Genomic DNA, 21978 nt, shown 5'->3' with positions numbered 1-21978 from the left:
TTGGTTTCCATACAACACCCAGTGCTCATCCCAACAGGTGCCCTCCTCAATACCCATCACCCATCCTCCCCTCCCTCCCACCCCCATCAACCCTCAGTTTGTTCTCAGTTTTTAAGAGTCTCTTATGTTTTGGCTCCCTCCCTCTCTAACCTTTTTTTTTTCCCTTCCCCTCCCCCATGGTTTTCTGTTAAGCTTCTCAGGATCCACATAAGAGTGAAAACATATGGTATCTGTCTTTCTCTGTATGACTTATTTCACTTAGCATAACACTCTCCAGTTGCATCCACATTGCTACAAAAGGCCATTTTTCATTCTTTCTCATTGCCACGTAATATTCCATTGTGTATATAAACCACAATTTCTTTATCCACTCATCAGTCGATGGACATTTAGGCTCTTTCCACAATTTGGCTATTGTTGAAAGTGCTGTTGTAAAGATTGGGGTACAAGTGCCCCTGTGCATCAGCACTCCTGTATCCCTTGGATGAATTCCTAGCAGTGCTGTTGCTGGGTGATAGGGTAGATCTATTTTTAATTTTTTGAAGTACCTCCACACTGTTTTTCAGAGCGGCTGCACCAGTTTGCATTCCCACCAACAGTGCAAGAGGGTTCCCGTTTCTCCACATCCTCTCCAGCATCTATAGTCTCCTGATTTGTTCATTTTGGCCACTCTGACTGGCGTGAGGTGATATCTGAGTGTGGTTTTGATTTGTATTTCCCTGATGAGGAGCAACGTTGAGGATCTTTTCATGTGCCTGTTGGACATCTGGATGTCGTCTTTAGAGAAGTGTCCATTCATATTTTCTGCCCATTTCTTCACTGGATTATTTGTTTTTCAGGTGTGGAGTTTGGTGAGCTCTTTATAGATTTTGGATACTAGCCCTTTGTCTGATATGTCATTTGCAAATATGCTTTCCCATTCTGTTGGTTGACTTTTAGTTTTGTTGGTTGTTTCCTTGGCAGTGCAGAAGCTTTTTATCTTGATGAGGTCCCAGTAGTTCATTTTCGCTTTTAATTCCCTTGCCTTTGGGGATGTATCAAGTAAGAAATTGCTGTGGCTGAGGTTAGAGAGGTCTTTTCCTACTTTCTCTTCTAGGGTTTTGATGGTTTACTGTCTCACATTCAGGTCCTTTATCCATTTTGAGCTTATTTTTTGTGAATGGTGTAAGAAAGTGGTCCACTTTTATCCTTCTGCATGTTGCTGTCCAGTTCTCCCAGCACCATTTGTTAAAGAGACTGTCTTTTTTCTATTGGATATTCTTTCCTGCTTTGTCAAAGATGAGTTGGCCATACTTCTGTGAGTCTAATTCTGGGGTTTCTATTCTATTCCATTGGTTTATGTGTCTGTTTTCGTGCCAATACCATGCTGTCTTGATGATGACAGCTTTGTAGTAGAGGCTAAAGTCTGGGATTGTGATGCCTCCCGCTTTGGTCATCTTCTTCAAAATTACTTTGGCTATTCGGGGTCTTTTGTGGTTCCATACAAATTTTAGGATTGCTTGTTCTAGCTTCGAGAAGAATGCTGGTGCAATTTTGATTGGGATTGCATTGAAGGTGTAGATAGCTTTGGGTAGTATTGACATTTTAACAGTATTTGTTCTTCCAACCCATGAGCATGAGATGTTTTTCCATTTCTTTATGTCTTCTTCAATATCCTTCATAAGCTTTCTATAGTTTTCAGCATACAGATCTTTTACATCTTTGGTTACATTTATTCCTAGGTATTTTATGCTTCTTGGTGCAATTGTGAATGGGATTAGTTTCTTTGTCTTTCTGTTGTTTCATTATTAGTGTATAAGAATGCAACTGATTTCTGTACATTGATTTTGTATCCTGAGACTTTGCTGAATTCGTGTATCAGTTCTAGCAGACTTTTGGTGGAGTCTATCGGGTTTTCCATGTATAATATCCTGTCACCTGCAAAAAGTGAAAGCTTAACTTCATCTTTGCCAATTTTGATGCCTTTGATTTCCTTTTGTTGTCTGATTGCTGACGCTAGCACTTCCAGCACTGTTAAACAACAGCAGTGAGAGTGGACATCCCTGTCGTGTTCCTGATCTCAGGGGGAAAGCTGTCAGTTTTTCCAAATTGAGGATGATATTAGCTGTGGGCTTTTCATAAATGGATTTTATGATGTTTAAGTATGTTCCTTCTATCCCGACTTTCTTGAGGGTTTTATTAAGAAAGATGCTGAATTTTGTCATATGCTTTTTCTGCATCGATTGACAGGATCATATGGTTCTTATCTTTTCTTTTATTAATGTGATGTATCACATTGATTGATTTGCGAATGTTGAACCAGGCCTGCAGCCCAGGAATGAATCCCACTTGATCATGGTGAATAATTCTTTTTATATGCTGTTGAATTCAATTTGCTAGTATCATATTGAGAATTTTTTAAAAAAATTCTTTTTAATGTTTATTTATTTCTGAGACAGAGAGAGACAGAGCATGAGAGGGGGAGGGGCAGAGAGAGAGGGAGACCCAGAATCGGAAGCAGGCTCCAGGCTCCAAACTGTCCGCACAGAGCCTGACGCGGGGCTTGAACTCACAAACTGTGAGATCATGACCTGAGCCGAAGTCGGTCACTCAACCGACTGAGCCACCCAGGCACCCGGAGAATTTTTGCATCCATATTCATCAGGGATATGGGCCTGTAGTTCTCTTTTTTTGCTGGGTCTCTGTCTGGTTTAGGAATCAAAGTAATACTGGCTTCATGGAATGAGTCTGGAAGTTTTCTTTCCCTTTCTATTTTTTGGAACAGCTTGAGAAGGATAGGTATTATCTCTTCTTTAAATGTCTGGTAGAATTCCCCTGGGAAGCCATCTGGTCTGGGCTCTTATTTATTGGGAGATTTTTGATAACTTATTCAATTTCTTTGCTGGTTATGGGTCTGTTCGAGTTTTCAATTTTTTCTGTTTGAGTTGTGGAAGTGCATGGGTGCTTAGGAATTTGTTCATCTCTTCCAGGTTGTCCAGTTTATTGGAATATAATTTTTCATAGTATTCCCTGATAATTGCTTATATTTCTGAGAGATTGGTTGTAATAATTTGATTTTCATTTATGATTTTATCTATTTTGGTCCTCTCGCTTTTCTTTTTGAGAAGCCTGGCTAGAGGTTTATCAATTTTGTTTATGTTTTCAAAAAACCAACTCTTGGTTTCATTGATCTGCTCTACAGTTTTTTTTTTTTCTTTTTAGATTCTATATTGTTTATTTCTGCTCTGATCTTTATTTCTTCTTCTGCTAGGTTTGGGGCGTCTTTGCTGTTCTGCTTCTATTTCTTTTAGGTGTGCTGTTAGATTTTGTATCTCAGATTTTTCTTGTTTCTTGAGATAGGCCTGGATTGTAATCTATTTTCCTCTCAGCACTGCCTTCGCTGCATCCCAAAGCATTGGGATTGTTGTACTTTCATTTTCATTTCCATTTGTTTCCATATATTTTTAAATTTCTTCTCTAATTGCCAGGTTGACCCATTGATTCTTTAGTAGGGTGTTCTTTAACCTCCATGCTTTTGGAGGTTTTCCAGACTTTTTCCTGTGGTTGATTTTAAGTTTCATAGCATTGTGGTCTGAAAGTATGCATGGTATGATCTCAATTCTTTTATACTTATGAAGGGCTGTTTTGTGACCCAGTATGTGATATGTCTTGGAGAATGTTCCATGTGGACTCAAGAAGAAAGTATATTCTGTTGCTTTGGAATGCAGAGTTCTATATATATCTGTGAAGTCCATCTGACACAATGTATCATTCAGGGCCCTTGTTTCTTGATAGTAATTCTTAAAGTAAGGTGGCCTCACTCCTCCACTTTTGTTCTTCTCATTAGTAATAAATTGACTCTCCTTGGGTTTTTTTGCCTCTGCATATAAACTCGAGAATCACTTTGTCAATATCCACAGAATAATTTGCTATGATTTTCATTGGGATTACATTGAACCTGGAATCAAATTGAAACAAATATACTGGCAATGTATTGTGAGTCTACATATCCATGAACCTGGATATCCATGAACATGTGATAACTTTCACATCATACATATTTCATACATAAATTTTCACCTAAATATTTTATTTTGGGAGCAATAATGTAAGTGGTAATGTTTTTAATTTCAAATTCAATTCTGCTTGTTTTTTGCTGATAGGCAGGAAAATAACTGACATCTGTGTATTAACCATGTATAATGAAACCTTGCTATAATTATTAGTTGCAGATATTTGATTCTTTCATATTGTTTACTTTGACAATCATCTAATCTGTAAATACTGACAGTTTTATTCCTTCTCAAAATATGTATCTTTTATTTCATTTCGTTGTCTTACTACATTAGCTACCACTTTCAGTACAATATTGGAAAGGGAGAGTGAGAGGGAGCATCCTTGCCTGGTTCCTGATCACTGTGGTAATGTCTGGTTTCTCACCACTTAGTATGATACTAGCTGTAGGTTTTTGTTTTGTTTTGTTTTGTAAATTATCCTCATCAAGTTGAGGAGGTTACCCTCTCTTCCTAGTTTGTTGAGAGTTTTTACCATGAGTAGGTGTTGGATTTTGTTAAATGCTTTTTCTGTATATATTTATAATATATGATTTTTCTACTTGAGGCTGTTAATGGGATAGATTACGTTGTTGTTGTTGTTGGTGGTGGTGGTGGTGGTGGTGGTGGTGGTGTTGATTATTCAAGCAATCTTAAATACCCAGAATAAATCCCATGTGGTAGTGGTGTAGAGTTGTTTTTATACATTGTTGAATTCTCTTTGGTAACCTTCTTCTGACTTTTTTTCTATATATATTCATTATAGATACTGGTCTGTTTTTCTTTGATTGGAATGTCTTTGACTGCCTTTGAAATTAGGGTAATGCTGGCCTTGTAGAATGAGTTAGGAAGGATTCCTTCTGCTATCTTCTGAAAGAGCATTGGTACAATTTTTTTCTTAAAAGTTGGGTAGAATTCAAGTGTTCAAGCAAAATTATCTGGACCTGGTGTTGCCTATATAGGAAAGTTACTGATTACTGATTTTATTTCTTTAAAAGATAAAGGCCATTCATATTTGGAACTTACTTTTGTGGAAGTAGTAACAGATTTTCTCTTCAAGGAATTGATCCATACCATCTAGGTTACCAAGTTTTGTAGGCAGTCACTATCATTCATTTATTATACTTTCAATGTTCACAGTATTAGTAGTGATACCCCCTTTTTGATTTCGAAGGTTAGCTTTTCTCTCTCTTCTTACTCTGGCTAGAGGCTTATCAATTTATTGTTATTTTCAAAGAACTATCCGTTGGTATTCACTGATATTCTTTATTGATTAGATTACAAATTGATTTTTGCTTTTTTATGTTTTCTGCTTATGCTGGATTTTATTTGATCTTTGTTTGGTTTTCTGAGATAAAAGCCTCGATGATTTTCTTTTTTTTTTTTTTTCCACGTTTTTATTTATTTTTGGGACAGAGAGAGACAGAGCATGAACGGGGGAGGGGCAGAGAGATAAGGAGACACAGAATTGGAGACAGGCTCCAGGCTCTGAGCCATCAGCCCAGAGCCCGACGCGGGGCTCAAACTCACAGACCGCGAGATCGTGACCTGGCTGAAGTCGGACGCTTAACCGACTGCGCCACCCAGGCGCCCCTGATTTTCTAAAAGAGGTTTCATTTCTAGTAAAAGAATCAGTGGTGTAAATTTATTTCTAAACATTGCTTTTGGTGCATACCACAAATTTTATAAGTTGTATTTTTATTTTCGTTTTGATGAAAATATTTATACATTTCTCTTCAGGTGTTTTCTTTAATCCATGTGTTTAGAATTGTGTTGTTTAATGTCCATATAATTGGGAATTTTTCACATATCTTTCTGTTGTGGATTTTTAGTTTAATTCTATTGTGATTTGACAACACTCATTGAAGACATTTCCTCTTTTATATTTGTTGTATTTTATGACCTGCAACATGGTCTATCGTGATGAATGTTCTCTGTGAGCTTGAGAAGAATGTGTATTATGTTGCTGTTGAATGAAGTATTCCATAGGTAACAATTATATCCAGTTGACTGATGGTGCTGTTGACTTCTACTCTATTCTTAGTGATTTTCTGCCTTATGGATCTGTCTATATTTGATAGAAGTGTGTTGAGGGCTCTAATAGATTCATCTATTTCTCCTTGTTCTATCAGTTTTTGTCTCACATATTTTGATAGGATATAAGATTAAGGTTTATCATGTTTTCTTGGAGAATTGATCCCTTTATTATATAATGTCCCTATTTGTTCTTGATGACATTCTTGGATCTTGGTTGGCTCTATCTGAAATTAATAAAGCCACTTATGCTTTCTTTAGACTGATTTTAGGATTATATATCTTTCTCTATTGTTTACTTTTAATCTAAATGTGTCCTTATATTTAAAATGGATGTCTTACAGACAATATATAATTGGATCTTGGTTTTTGATCCATTTTGACAGTCTCTCATTTATTTGATACATATCAATTATTAATTTAAACTGATAGCTAATATAGTTGAATTATAATCCCCCTTATTACAGTTTTGTTAGTTTCCTTTATTCTTTATTTGTTGTATTTTTGTTTTTCCACACTTTTTAGGCATTTTGTGTTTTATTTTCATTTTATTTTTATGCATTATGATTAAAAATTCATTTGAGTATAATTAACATACAGTATTATATTAGTTAAAGGTGTGCGATATAATTGAACAATTCTATATGTTTCTAAATGTTCACTGAGATGTACTATTTATCCTCTTAATCTATTTAAAAAATTTTTTTTAATGTTTATTTATTTTTGAGAGAAAGCCAGAATGTGAGTGAGTTAGGGGCAGAGAGAGACATTCATTTATCAGTTCTAGTAGATTTTTTGTGGCGTCTTTAGGGCTTTGTATATGTGGTATCCTGTCATCCGCAAATAATGAAAGTTTTACTTCTCCTTCCCAGTTTGGATGATTTTATTCCTTTTTCGTGGTTGATTGCTATGGCTAGGACTTGCAGTCCTATACTGAATAAAAATGATGAAAGCAGATATCCTTGTCTTATTTCTGATCTTAGGGGGGAAAGCTTGCAGTTTTTCACAATTGAGTACAAAGTTAGCTGTGGGTTTTTTGTAGATGGCCTTTATTATGTTGAGGAATGTTCCCTCTAAACCTACTTTGTTGAGGTTTTTTCGGTTGTTGTTGTTGTTGTTATCATGAATGGATATTGTACTTTGTCAAATGCTTTTTCTGCATCTATTGAAATGATTGTATGATTTTTATCCTTTCTGATCTTGATGTATTGTATCATGTTGATTGATTAGCAAATAATGAACCACCCTTGCGTCCTAGGAATAAATCCCTCTTCATGAGGTGAATTTTAAAAAATATATTGTTGGATTGGGTTTGCATATATTTTGTTGAAGATTTTTGCATCTTTGTTCATCCGAAATACTGGCCTCTAGTTCTCTTTTATATCTTGTTTTGGTATCAGAGTATTGCTGACCTCAGACCATGGTTTGGAAGTTTTCCTTCCTCTACTTTTTTTTTTTTTTTTTTTTTTTTTTTTGGATAGTTTGAGAAGAATAGGTATATTAACTCTTTAAATGTTGAATAGAATGCATTTGTGAAGCTATCTAATCCTAGACTTTGGTTTATTGAAAGTTTTTTGATTACTAGCAATGAAGTTGAATCAATAATTGATCTATTCAAATGTTCTATTTTTTCCTGATTCACTTTGCGTAGGTTATAGGTCTCTATGAATTTATCAGTTTCTTTTAGGTTGTCCAACTTGTTGGTATATAGTTTTTCATGATACTCTGTTATAATCCTTTGCATTTCTGTAATACTGGTTTCTGTTTCTCTCCATTTGTGATTTTCTTTGGGTTTGTTTTCTCTCTTTTTGGGATTTGGCTAAAGGTTTATTAACTTTGTTCTTTTTATCTGGATGTCTTCTTTGGAAAAGTGTCTATTCATGTCTCCTTACCATTTCTTCACTGGATTATTTGTTTTTGGGTGTTGAGTTTGGTAAGTTCTTCATAGATTTTGGATACTAACCCTTTATCTGATACGTCATTTACAAATATCTTTTCCCATTCCATTGGTTGCCTTTTAGTTTTGTTGATTGTTTCCTTGGCAGCGTAGAAGCTTTTTATGTTCATGAGGTCCCAATAGTTCATTTTTGCTTTTAATTCCCTTGACTTTGGAGATGTGTTGAGTAAGAAATTGCTGCAGCTGAGGTCAAAGAGGTTGTTGCTTGCTTTCTCCTCTAGGGTTTTTTGATGATTTCCTGTCTCACATTCAGGTCCTTGATCCTTTTTGAGTTTATTTTTTGTGAATGGTGTAAGAAAGTGGTCTACTTTCATTCTTCTGCATGTTGCTGTCCAGTTCTCCCAGCACAATTTGCTAAAGAGACTGTCTTCTTTCCATTGGATACTCTTTCCTGCTTTGTCAAAGATTAGTTCGCCATACATTTATGAGTCCAGTTCTGGGTTCTCCACTCTACTGCATCGGTTTACTGTTTGTAACTAACAAAGAGGGAGGGAGGCAAACTTTAAGAGACTCTTAAATCCAGAGAACAAGCTGAGGGTGCATGGGGGGGATGGGGAGAAGGGGAAAAAAGGATGATGGACATTGCGGAGGTCACTTGTTAGGATGCACTGGGTGTCGCATGTAAGCGATAAACCATGGGAATCTACCCTAAAAACCAAGAGCACACTTTACACACTGTATGTTAGTCAATTTGACAATAAATTATATTTAAAAAATTTTGCTCTTGTCAAGGAACAAGTTCTTGGTTTCATCTATCTATTCTCATTTGTTTCAGTGTTTGATTTATTTCTTCTCTAATCTCTAATATTTCCCCCTTTCTACTGGACTTGGGCTTTGTTTGATCATTTTCTAACACCTTCAGGTGTAAATTTAGTTGTTTGAACTTTTTCTTGTTTATTGAGGTGGATCTGTATTGCTATAATCTTTCCTCTTAAGACAGTTTGTGTTGCATCCTCAAGATTTTGGGATCATTGTGTTTTCATTTTAATTTGTCTCCATGTAGGTTTTCATTTCCTCTTCAGTGTTTTGGTTGACCCACTCATTGTTTAGTCACATGTGATTTAGACTCCGTGTATTTGTTCTTGCCATGTTTTTCTTGGGATTTCTAGTTTCGTACCTTTATGGATCAGAAGATGCATGATATGATTTTAATCTTTTTGAATTTAGATGTTTTGTGGCCTACAGTGTGATCTATTCTAGAGAATGTTCCATGTGTACTTGAAAAGAATGTGAATTCTGCTGGGTTTGGATGAAATGTTGTATATATATCTGTGTGGTCCATCTGGTTCAATATATCATTCAAAGCTATGGTTTTCTTGTTGATTTTCTATGTGGATATTCTATCTATTGATGTAAATGGTATGTTAAAGTTCCTACTGTTACTGAGTTACCATCATTTTCTTCCTTTATGTGTATTAATAGCTGCTTTATGTGTGTGCTTTTATGTTGGATGTGAAATATTTACAATTATATCTTGCTTTATATCATATATTTATTATGTAGTGTCCTCCTTTGTCTCATATTATAGTCTTTATTTTATAAAGTCTATTTTTTTTCTGATAAAAATATTGCTACTCCAGCTTTCTTTCCCTTCCATTTGCATAAGTGTATTTCCTTCCCTTCACTTTGAAATGCATGTGTATTTAGGTTTGAAGTGAGGCTCTTGTAGGTAACATATAGATAGGTCTTGATTTTTTATCCATTTTCCAACTTTATATTGGAATCCATATTCCAACTATATATTTTGAGCATTTAGTCCATTCACATTAAAAGTAATTATTGATAAGTCTGTACTGATAGCCATTTTGTTAATTGTATGGCAGGTTTTTTCATAGTTCCTTTAACTTGTTCTCTTCCCATGTGGTTTGATGCTTTTTTAAAAAATTTTATTACAAATATTTTTTTTTTTAATTTATTGTTTTATTTGAGAGAGAGCAGGAGCCAGAGAGGGGAATAAAAAGAGAGAATTCCAAGCAGACTGTGTGCTGGCAACAAACAATCTAATGTGGGGCTTGAACCCATGAACAGTGAGATCATGACCTGAGACAAAACCAGGAGTCAGATACTGAACTGACTGAGCCACCCAGGCACCCCAGTTTGATGACATTCTTTAGTGATAGACTTGGATTCCTTTCTCTTTATTCTTAGTGTATTTATTACAGATTTTTGATGTGTGGTTTAGACCTAGAGGTTCACATATAACACCTTATGCATATAGTAGTCTATATTAAGTTGATGGTCACTTGAGTTTGAATCCATGCTAAAAGCACAACAGTCCCCCTACCACATTTTATGTACATGATTTTCTATTTTATTTTGTGAATCCCATGACTGGTTTTTATAGATAAAATTTATTTCACAGCTTTTATGATTTAATTTCTGTTATGGTTTTATAAGTGATTAATCTACTACTTCTATTTTTGCATGTACCTTTGAAATGTTTTTCTTTGCTAATTTTCTTACTCCTGATTATAGCCTTTTCTTTACATTCAGGAATTTCTTTTAACTTGTTTGTTTGTTTTGTTTTGTTTTGTTTTGTTTTTGATGAGGCTGGTTTAATGGTGATGAACTCGTTTAACTTTGATCTGTCTGACAAAATCTTGAACTTCTTTTCTGAATTAGGACCTTGCTGGGTAGAATATTCTTGGTTGGAGGTTTTATCCTTTCAGCACTTTGAATATATCCTGCCACTTACTTGTGGTCTGAAAAATATCTACTGAAAAATCGGTTGATGAGGGGTTTGCCTTGTTTGTAACTGCTTTCTTTTCCTGCTTTTTAAAATTCTCTATCACTACTTTTTGCCACTTGAATTATTTTATGTCTTGGTGGGCTTCCTTGGGTTTATTTTGTTGGTGGCTTTCTGTGATTTCTAAATGTAGATACCTCTTTCCTTCCCCAGATTAGGGCAGTTTGCAGTGATTATTTCTTCAAATGTGTTTTCTTCTCCTTGTGCTTCTAGGATTCGTATAATGAAAGTGTTACTATGCTTGATGATAGAGCTGCGTTCTCTTACCCTGTTCTCATTTATTATTAATTAACTAACTCATTTATTTATTTTGCTTCTCAATTTGCTTTCTATTACTGTCTTTCAGCTTGATAATTCATTCTTCTGTCTCCACTTATCTGCTATTGATTCTCTCTAGTGTGTTTTTAATTTCAGTTATTGAGTTTGTTTTTCATCTGAATGTTTTTTTTAAATGTTTATCTTTGTTAAAGGTCAGTGAGATCTTCCATTCTTTTCTCAAGTCCTGTGAGTTTGTTACTTTGAGTTTATCAGACATATTGCTTATAATCATTTCATTCAGCTCTTCTCCTTTGATTTTTGTCCTTTTATTTGGAACATACTTCTCTGTGTCTTCATTTTTGTATAACTCTGTGTCTCTCTATATTAGCAAAGTCAGCTAAGTCTCCTTACCTTAAAAGTAGTAATGATACAAAGAGGGGGTCCTGTGGTGCCCTGTAGCACAAAATCCCTGTTTCACTAGCACTAGGTGCTTCAGGGGTTTCCTATGTAATTTATGTGAATCCTGCTGTGGTGGCTGAGGTATGTTTGCCTTTAGTTCAGTCATGGCCCACTTTGTGAGCTCACTGAGCAGGGTCGGATCTCTGTGCTCTTAAGGAGTCAGTCTGGAGCCCAGTGTGCTTGTAACTGTGTGGTGTAAGTCAGACCAGATGCCTCCCTTCAGCCTGTTGACTGCAGCTGTAGTTAGACCCATCTGCAGGGCACTCTCCATGGGTTATCCCTTGAAATGTTTTCATTGGTAGGCAGGTCCTGTGGTCAAACTAGAAGATGCCTGCCCCAGTCCATCTTCTGGGGTTGCCATTGAATTGGTGAATGTGTTTATCTTCCCCTTTCCCTAGGGCAGGAGTTATTTTGGAGTGCCACTGTTGCCTGTCAGGTCCACTTGCAAGGTGTGTCTCAGCCTGAGCTGCTTTGGAGGGATACCTGCCCAAGTGATAATTGCCATTGTGCAGATGTCACACCTTTTATAGTTGCTCCATAGTTATGGAAATTCTGTACTTGTAAAATTTCTAGATGTTTTGCTCTTGGCTTTTCCAGTTTTGGAAGTTTCTATTAAATTTTCAAGCTCAGTGATTTTTGTCTCGGCCATGTTAAGTCTACTAATGAATCCGTCAAAGGGATTTTTCATTTCTGTTTTAGTGTTTTTTATTGTTATCCTTTCTTTTTGATTATTTCTTACAATATCCATCTCTGCTATGTTGTTCATCTGTTCTTTTTTTTTTAATTTTTTTTTCAACGTTTTTTATTTATTTTTGGGACAGAGAGAGACAGAGCATGAACGGGGGAGGGGCAGAGAGAGAGAGGGAGACACAGAATCGGAAACAGGCTCCAGGCTCCAAGCCATCAGCCCAGAGCCTGACGCGGGGCTCGAACCCACGGACCGCGAGATCGTGACCTGGCTGAAGTCGGCCGCTTAACCGACTGCGCCACCCAGGCGCCCCATGTTGTTCATCTGTTCTTACATGTTGTATACTTGCTCCACTGAAGTACTTAGCATATTAATCATTAAAAAAAATCCTGATTTTGTAATTCTAACATTCTTCCTGTTAGAAGGTAGAGGGACATTAAAGTATCCCCAAAACTGAGAAGGCACTTTGATACCAGAAAAGGAAGCAGGCAACTCCATAGCGTTAAGACAGAGCTTTATACAGAATAACATATAGATGGGGGTGGGAATTGGGCTGCTGCTGATCTGGGTGCTACATCGTTGCAAACTTCTCCACCAAGTTGAGTAGTTGCTGCAGAGTGAGGGGGATAGTCATAGCGGTGGGGTCAAAGGGTTTAACATTTAACAGACCTTTTGGTGCCATCATGCACCACAGTGTGGGAGAAGGAGAAACTGTGTTATCTCTACTATTATCTAAACACCTTTAGGAAAGATCAAAAGAAGGCTTCTGCATTCTGGTCAGAGTGTGTGTTAATATCCAAGGGACCTGGAACACATAGCCTAGAGACTTGTCCATAGTAAGCTTGTAGAAATTCCTTAATTACAGTTTAGATTTCCCTACCCCAGTACTGGTTCCCAAAGGTATCTGTTCCTTGGTTTCTTCCCCAGTAAATGGTAATTCTCTGTAGCTACCAGTCTGTACCTTCTGTTTTTGTGTCAGTGGTTTGCTCTGTGACCTCACTTCTCTGATAGACCTATGAAGAAGGGTTAATTTTTAAGTTTTCCTAGCTTCTTATTTGTTAGTAGGCTGGAAGGGCAACTTCTAAGCAATGAACATGCTGGACTGGAAACCATAGACTATACTTGCATTGAAAAGTGTTTTAAATAACTTCAGGTAATACTTAACTAAAGCAAATACATTTCTGGGACCTCTTGTAGCACTAGAGTTCAGTCCTCTCAGGTTAGAATGTTCTAAGAATGTTAAAAACTTTTGAAAGGCTAGTCACGTTGCCTTACTCATATTAGGCCTTGAGCCTAGGCAGTTTGGGGAATTTCCTAGTATTATTTCACCATAGTAGTCTTTTTGATTGTGAATATCATGCTTTGGACCAATGAAGGAAAGCATATTCTAGAGCAAAATTTGGAGAAAAAGAAATGTAGCAAGATTGTCAAATTCCAGCTAATGGTGCCATTCATTTCTTATCAGGATCCTGATAAATTTTATAATAATATTCCATCATTACATATCACTCAAAAAACACAAATTGTAAATAAGGAAGCAAATCTTCACTATAGGACAACTCTGGGCTACAGATGAAAGGCACTGTAGCATACTGGTGATTCTGAGTTCAGTTTTATAGCCCAGTTTATCTTAGGCTCAGAGCTCATGATAGTATTCATGATTTCACTAGCAAATCATTGGATCCCCAAATCTCATCTTTAATATCATATTGAACAATCTAACAATTATTCATGAGGTGACCTTGGGAGGCAGACAGTTGATTTCTTTAGGCAGCACTGCCTCAAGTACATGCTGCATTTGGATTGCATGGGGGTTAGTTTACTTAAGATGCCTCATTTAATGTGCGTTTTTTCTCTCCACGTTTTTCCATCTTTCAGGGCCCAGTTCTACTACTAAGTTTTCCCTGAAGATTTCCCAAACAACTTTTGTGCATATTGATGTCTCTCTTTTCTGAGCTGTTACTGAATAATTTATTACATTGTTGATATACTCTCTCATAGTCTATTTTTTTCAAATAAAAATGTGTTTACTGAATAAAATTCCACATTTATAGGAATAAAATTAAGACAGAATACAGATAATAGTAACTTATACATATAATCAGAAATTAGTTCTGATTGTAAAGGGCTGATGGTCTCCCTGGAAAAGGAGGGACAGAATCAAAATAAGAAATTTAGATTTAAAGACTTAAAACATTTTCAAGAAAAGTAACATCACAATATAGGGATGTGTTTAACTGCCAAGTGAATGGTCTAAACAAATAGTATCCATCCAGATGGGGGAATGGAGGGCAGAGAGCAGGTAAGACTTAGTAATAAGGGGTATCTTTACAAAGGTGGTAAAACCTGAGCTTGAAAGAGGGATAAGATAGAGAGAATGTAGGGAAGCTGTGCTAGTTAGGAAGTGTATGTTCCATATGTTCAAACTTGCTTTGGTTATGTCTGCTGAGGCTTAACCAAGACTGTAGGTGCTTGGTTTCTCTTCTAAAGACAATAGCAAGGTGTTCAATAATGCAGCTTTTGACATCTTAGGTGTGAACATTTATTTGTGTGTCCTCTTCTCCTCTGGTCCTCTCTTAGATCTGGCACTCTGTTAGGCACACAGTGTTCAAAGCAAAAGTTCCTCTAAAAATGACTATATGAATCATGATTGCATTTCTAAGTCCTTTTGTTGTTAAACTTTTAAAAGTTAATCTTAAAATGTGATATAAATGAATTCACTGGTTCCCAGGAAACTTGTTCTCTAAACAGCATTTTCAGTTAATGACCAGGAGAGAGGTTTTTTAATTTTCTAATTTTATGTATGTATGTATGTATGTTTTCTATTGAATATAAATAATGTACCTATATCGAATAAATCATCATGGCTCCATATGTGTTTGAAAGTTAAAAGATATGTTTTTTCTTAACCACCTTCTCACTTCCCTGTCACAGTTCTTGAAATAACACAATTATTTTTCCTTTGCATCCTGAAATAATGCACCCTAGAACCTTTAGTTTCTTTTTCTGTCATACTCAGTTATCTTGTCAACTAAAGTACAGAAAATTACTTAAAGGCACAATAATTGTTTTTTTCTCAATTAGTAGTTGATCCATTACTCTTTCTCTTGCCCTCTCCTATCCTACCAGTAAATGGCAAAGGCAAGGTGATTTTTCTCTAAAAGTATCTTCTTTCAGATACATGAACCATTAATATACTTTCTTCTCTCATCACTTTCTTTAGGCCAAGTCAAAAATCTCTAATCTGTGAAGGGCATCTGGGTGGCTCAGTCGGTTGAGTGACCGACTTCAGCTCAGGCATGATCTCACATCTTGTGAGTTTGAGCCCTGCATCAGGCTCCGTGCTAGAGCCTGGAGCCCTCTTTGGATTCTGTGTCTCCTTCTCTATGTGCCCCTCCCTCCCTCCCTCCTTCTCTCTCTCTCTCTCTCTCTCTCTCTCTCTCTCTCAAAAATAAATAAACATAAAAAAAATCTCTAATCTCTGATAATTAGAAAAAAACCTCAGGGACAGTTACATTATGATTGTCCATCCTGACCGGTGTTTACATGATATCCCTGTATGATTTCCCCCTGTAGAGCCCAAGACATCTAGAGGTTTTTGTTACTGTTAATTTATCCTAGATAGGTGGGGCAGGCAGAAGAAAAGAAGTAAGCCTTCACCATGTGGTTGATGTGCTAGCTTTTCGTAAAGTCCCCATGGTAAGAAAACAAAAGAGGGTGAAATGCAGGTTGGGCAGAGAAGCTAGCTTACGCTATGTGTTGAGTTTAGGTAGAAGAAAGAAATCTTTTTCTTTACATGCACCCTTGAAACTGGGCAGTGGTATCTCCTGTAGTTCTTATGATTTCCTTTTAATGGTTTTGAAGGGACCCACTGAGCCTGGAATTTCTCCTCTAACCTTCTGATTTATCAGTGACTCTCTTGCCATTTTATGAATGTGTATACACACACACACACACACACACACACACACACACACACACACACTGTCCAAAGCCATCTTCCATTCAAGCTAAAGACTATACAAAAGTATAGATTAGTGTAAAAACCTACATCAAAGGAGTCAGAAGACTTTATTTTAATTTCAGATTTACCACTAACTTTAAATCTTGGCAGAGGCACCAACCTTTTCATTTATGAGTTGGAGTTAAAAAAATACTTGCCCTACTTTCTGGGAGTATTTTGAGGGTAAATTCAAGAATATGTGTATTTGAGTATTTAGAAATTTAAAAACCACATAATCAAGATGTTAATTATTACAAATACACAACTTAAAAGTAACTAGCTACATACTATCTTAAAGTCTGTAATCTTCCTGTTAGTCATCATGGAAAAAGTCACTGCCTCAAGTACTGAGTGGAGGAAATAAATGATGGCTATTTGCAGAACTATAATAGGGAAATGTGAAGTTTCTCTACAATTTACCAAACCTGTTTTTGTTACTCTACCTGTGAGTTTCATCCATTTAACCAAAACCCTTAAACTTTTCAAGGTGTACATTTTTGAAGGCCATATGGTACAGAGTAAAGTAACCTCTCTTACCTGCTATTGAAATGTTCACATGGTGACAAGGTGACATCTCTACAGAAAACCACAGCTCTGGGCAGTCATGTAGTGTTTCCCAAACCACATGCTATGGAGTACTGATAAGCTACAAAACAGATGGATGCTGCAGAGGAGGAATAATTTTACTTCTACTTCTTTAGAGTTTTTGGCTCGGCTGAGAAATTGACAAAAAAGACAAATTAACAGGAGTTAATAGGAGAAATAAGTATTTATTTACTGTGAGTTTTATATGCATGGGAGTCCTTATAAGAAATGAAGACCCAAAGAAATGGCAGAACCTAAATACTTCTATAGGTTGTACAGAGAGGCATTTGTGGAAAAGTAACTAAAATATATGGGAAGGCTAAACAAAGATAAGACTGACTTGAACAAGGTCTATTTGTACATAGTTTTCTCAATTTCAACTTCATGTCATTGATTATAAGAGTATTGGTTCCTCTCTTTCTCATTTAAAAAGGACATTTATATGAAGGTTTTATCTCTTGTTTTCAGGAACAAGAAGGGGATGATCAGAGAGCCCTTCTTGTACCTGTGTTGTTAATTTCCTTTAGTACATAATAATGCCTGTGTCAAAGGGGTATATTTGGGGTTAGCGTGTTCTGCCACTCTTCATTGCTGTCATATTGTCTCTTAAAAACAATATTTCGTTACCTGCTTTAAAAATGAATATAGGAAAAAAGCTTCTATTCCAAATTTGTGGCTGGAGCCCAAGTGTTTATCTCCCCTCTCTCATGAGACCCTGATAAAAAATGAGATTATATGAATAACTACATGAGAATAGGCCTAATAGGGACATTATCATAAAGGGAAAAGAGACTTTAATATATCTTTGGAAGATAAATAAAAAATACTGAGTCTGTCACCAGAAAACGCTTTAAAGTCATAGTCCAGAATAGGTGAATTTACCTACCTTGAAGAATCCTCAAGTATTTTAAAATTCAGGGTGAATAGGTATCATTGAAAGTGGAAGGAAATGTATTAAAACCTAGTGTGAAGGTAGTAATTCAATATCTGTCTACAGAATAGCCACCTCTTGTCCTCCATTCTCATATTTTGCTTCCCTGCCCCTCCCATCATTGCAATTGGAAAACAAATAGCCTAGCCTTGTACACTAGTCAAAAACCTGTTAACCTATTACTCCCTGCACTTTGCCTGTCTGAAATGGCACATGTCATAGGCTTTCATTGCATTTGAAACTCTTGGAAGAAATGGCCATGAAGAACTCCAAGAGGATTCAGAAAAATTCCATGGTACTATACTGTGGAAATAGAAACATTTCCAATATATTAGCTCTTCACAGTGTGGACCCACCCACCTTCAGCTCTGTCATTCACTACCTATGTGCCTGTGTGTCATGAGCAAGTTGCCTCAGTCATCTGATTCTAAATCCCTAAACCATAAAAGGGGAGTAATTATGTCATGTCACAAACTATTTAATATACTCTCCATGGCTCTTCTCATTCATGGAGGCTGTAGGTTCGTGCAAAGTTCACAAAGACTATGTACAAACATTAAAATAACAATGAAACTATTTGGAGCAAAGTTTTAGAATAATCTATTCCCCAAATGTACTTCTGTCCTTTGGTCTTTACTATGGAATTTAAAAATAACAAAAGAGCGTTGATTTCAGAATAACTGACTTCATTTACAGACCAGCATTTTAAAGAATATAGGCTATTCTTCTAGGCAGTTTACATGTAATTACTAGTCCTCACATGATAATATTGTACTAGTAATTATTTTCCTCTTGGGCATAAAGTTTAGTCTCAAGTAAAAAGAGATTATTAAAGCTGCTAGAATTATTTCAAGAAGGATACAGAGAGAATGGCCGCATCTCTGCTGGAATGGAGATGATAACTGGCCATGAACCCATATTCTGAGTGAGCACGTTCTGTGTGCCGACAGTTTCCTATGTATGCCCCTGAACCCATTGCACACAGCCAGGGCAAGACCAGTGAAAGCCTTTGTTCTTTCTTACCGTTAGGCTTATATCCCAAACTGCTTTTCTTGGGTTAGGGATGCTGGACTACATTTCATGCCCCAGAGGCAGGTGTAAGAAAATCATGCCAAAGAAACTTGTTACTCCTTAAAATGTAGAAAGGAGGTCATTTAAGGCAGACAACCCTAGATACTTACATGGCCAAAGTAGCTTGTAGGTCCTTCCTTCTTAACCACAAGAGTAAGCCAGAAAACTCCCCTAAGTAAGACAGAGACCCCCACTTCAAATGTAGGTGGCGATGTTTTGTCTAACAGTCTTTGTCTTTTTGTTTGTTTGTTTACTTGTTGTGAGAGAGTGTGCACATGCGTGAGCAGGGGAGGCGCAGACAGAGAGAGGGATACAGAGAATCCCAAGCAGGCTCTGTGCTGTCAGTGCATAGCCCCGTGTGGGCTCAATCTCATGAACTATGATGACCTGAGCTGAAATTAAGACACTTAATTGACTGAGCCACCCAGGTGCCCCTCTAATGGTATTCTTGAACCTGGCCTTTACTACTCTTAATTTTCAGTACCTCCCACCCCCCACTTTTTATTTTGGATTGCAGAGGATAGAATAGGAAGCAGAGACCAACATGAACATGTTTACTCTGAATAAGACAAGATTTGGAACCGGGTACTTTCATTGTGAAACTTCTCCATTCATTATTGGCATCATCTACTTTACAATGGACCCAGTACAGAAGTTTAGGTTAGTGAGATGCAGTTGTATGAGGAAACTGTGGTCTTACCACTCATCCCTTCCATCTCTCAAGACTTTAATGTTCTTAGTCCTTTGAATAGCCCTTTGTCAAATTCCTATCACTTTAAGGCTACTTTGAAAAATTAGAATTTTTAAAGAAATTTAATTATTGAGGTATAATAGACCTAACACCATGTTAATTTCAGGTGTACAATTTAGTGATTAGGTATTTTTATATATTGGAAAATGATCGCTGTAAGTCCAATTAACATCTGTTAAATTGCACTATTAAAAATCACTTCTTGGGGCGCCTGGGTGGCGCGGTCGGTTAAGCGTCCAACTTCAGCCAGGTCACGATCTCGCGGTCCGTGAGTTCGAGCCCCGCGTCAGGCTCTGGGCTGATGGCTCAGAGCCTGGAGCCTGTTTCCGATTCTGTGTCCCGCTCTCTCTCTGCCCCTCCCCCGTTCATGCTCTGTCTCTCTGTCCCAAAAATAAAATAAAATGTTAAAAAAAAAAAATCACTTCTTTCTTAATAGTCCATAAAATAAAAAGGATTACTCTGTGACAAATTTTTGCCTAAATGAAATATTCTATGTCAGAAAATGGCCATTTTTTCATGTTTTTCCCCCCAAGGGAAAAAAACTCCGCCTTTATCCTTAACATCAAATATTCTCCATGATTAACTATTCAGTATTGTGTCTACTTCAGTCTGTTCTAAACCTGCATGGTCAGCAGCTTCTGCATAACCTGGGTCAGTCATACTCACCTCCAATTACGGTTTTTATATCCATTTCTTTTAATTTCAGGTAATTTCAGATAGCAGAGGAGATGGTTTCTTGACCACTGGAAAGCATAGAAGACATTTTGCCGCTCAAACTTATCATTTTCTGGTGTTAGAGAATGGTGATCATCTGGCTTAAAAGGATCATGGTCAGGGAGCTTATTTGCAAACGTTGTTGAGCATCTTGATGATATATTGGGTTTGTTTTTAATTTTAGAGCAATATTTTGTCAGATTAATTAGGTACAGTTGTATATAACTTTGATTATTAAGCCAGTTAAAAATTTCAAGCCAATTGCCTTTATTTTTTGGGTGCATAGTGATAGTAAAGACATCTCCCTGGTGGGAATGATGTAAATATAAAATTAGAATGGAATGCATAGGTGTCCTTGATGTTTAACTTACCTGTAAAATCAAAAATCAGCAAACATTAGTTATCTATTGTATCTTTTATATTATCTAGGAATTCTGTATTCAGCCACATTGCAACTTGTCTCTGCATATGTGTGCAGGATGTCCACTGAAACCTCACTAGTTTACATTCTCTGACATTAATTTTGAAGTGAAATCTAAGCTAAATGACATAATAGAGATTATAAAGAAAATATTTCAGTTAGAATATTTATAGTACTGTAAAAAAAACTGTATAATCAAGAAGGGCTGGTAGAATGAGTCTTTTATTTAACAACCATGATATGTTTATTAAAAATCAAGCACTGGGGTTGGCACTATGAATACAGCAGAAAGAAGACATTCTACCCTTAGGAAAAAAACTAAAATTTACTTACAGCTAATTAATACGACTGGTGAACACAAGTTTTTAGTTGATGATAGTCATTTTGTACAATGTTCCTTTTTAACACACTAGCAATAACAAACCACTTCTAGAGTGAAACTGTGAGTGAACCGACAATCTTCTTTTAATCTGAGTGGAGGAATTTTGTGTTCATAGGAGCTCCCAAATGTGGCATAGAATAGGGTCTGTAATAGCTTGTATAGATTGAGAAGCTAATATGCAAAAGGGTTCAAGGACTGACTCATGAGTTACTGCTTTGTAAATAAAGTTGATTTGACCTCAATTAGAATGACTTCATAAGTAGCCATTAATATGGTGGCTTTAACCTTTATGGACAGTGACCCACACACAAAAAATAATTTTACATTGCAACCAGCTACACGCATGTGCACTTTATTGAAAGAAAATATTCATAAATAAAACATGTAGCATGTATATGTGATCTAATATTTTCTATACCATTCTTATGTAACATATTTCATTTTTTAAAGCAAGGCTGGTTGTAATACTGAGAATATTTTATAAACCATGAATGGGCATTACCTTGATAAAATTAATTTGATTTAATTTGAGGTAAAACCTAAATGTTGGAGTACATAGAAATGTACTCATTACGGCATTTTATCTTTGTATATATTTTAGTACAATTTTATTAAACAAATTACCACTTCTTAGGAATATGTGTAATGTTTTTACAAGTGATTGTAAATAATTCTAACTTTTTCCTCTAAGTTGCTTGAGACCTAAAAAAAATTGTTCTTATTTTGAGTTCACTGAGCACCTATTTGAGTGTTTTTTATTAACTATTACAAATTATTTTCATGGTACGTTCTTTTCACTTGATTCAGTTACTTTCTTAGAATCAAGCACATTGCTTGATGTTAACAGGAATGGTGAATACAGAAATGCATGGATGGATGAATGAATGAAATCTGAGTTCTGTTTTGCCGTATTTTTTTGTTGGGTAAATTTGCCTTTGAAGGAAATA

Source organism: Leopardus geoffroyi, chromosome A3 (genome assembly GCF_018350155.1).
Source record: "Leopardus geoffroyi isolate Oge1 chromosome A3, O.geoffroyi_Oge1_pat1.0, whole genome shotgun sequence".
In the NCBI taxonomy this organism is placed as follows: domain Eukaryota; kingdom Metazoa; phylum Chordata; class Mammalia; order Carnivora; family Felidae; genus Leopardus; species Leopardus geoffroyi.
The sequence above is the reverse complement of the archived record's forward strand: the minus strand, read 5'-3'. Positions refer to the sequence as shown.